Below are 847 nucleotides of genomic sequence, written 5' to 3'. Positions count from 1 at the left end.
TGTTGCTAACTTTAGCTACTGTTTTGTTCATTATGACCTTATGTTGCTAACTTTAGCTACTGTTTTGTTCATTATGACCTTATGTTGCTAACTTTAGCTACTGTTTTGTTTATTATGACCTTTATGTTGCTAACTTTAGCTACAGCTACAGCCAGATTCTCTCATTGGTGATAATTTAATGTAGAAAACAATGGAAGAACTTCCTGCCTGACTGCTTGTTCCCTCCTCTTCATCCTTCTCCTCCTCCTCCTCCTCCTCCTCTTCAGTTCATCTTTCTTCAATTATTAAGTTGATAAAAAAGCTTCCGGCTCGTTAATAATTCATCTTTAAATGGGGTGTCCCCGGCGTCCAGGCGTGTGTTGGGGGCGGAGCTAAAGGTCGGCTGAATCGTCCATCTTGTCGTCCACGTCTTTGGCTCCTCCCATGATTTTATTCTGATGTCTGATTGAGAAGATTTAGCTTTTATCAGCTGATAATTCTTATATCTGTGTGAATAATGTGATGTGTTTATATCTTCAGCTCAGTTTGGGCTCTGATAGAACCGAAGCCTCCTGGTTTAATTCCTCCATGTGCCTGATTTTAAAAGCCCGTCTAAAGACGCTGGATATTCCTGCAGGCAGTGAAGGCAGCACATCCGAGCCTCAGCTGGTTGTTTCCTGCTGTTTCACCATCCTGACTGGGAGGTTTTCAGCTTCAGGCTCTGAACTCTGACAACGAGGTGTTTGATCTGCTCTAATTCCTCCTCATGAAGCTCCGCTGCTCCACGGTTCACTCTCAAGTGTGTGTGTGTGTGTGTGTGTGTGTGTGTGTGTGTGTGTGTGTGTGTGTGTGTGTGTGTGTGTGTGTG

Source organism: Austrofundulus limnaeus, unplaced genomic scaffold (assembly GCF_001266775.1).
Source record: "Austrofundulus limnaeus strain Quisiro unplaced genomic scaffold, Austrofundulus_limnaeus-1.0 Scaffold1767, whole genome shotgun sequence".
In the NCBI taxonomy this organism is placed as follows: domain Eukaryota; kingdom Metazoa; phylum Chordata; class Actinopteri; order Cyprinodontiformes; family Rivulidae; genus Austrofundulus; species Austrofundulus limnaeus.
Note: the sequence above shows the minus strand (reverse complement) of the source record.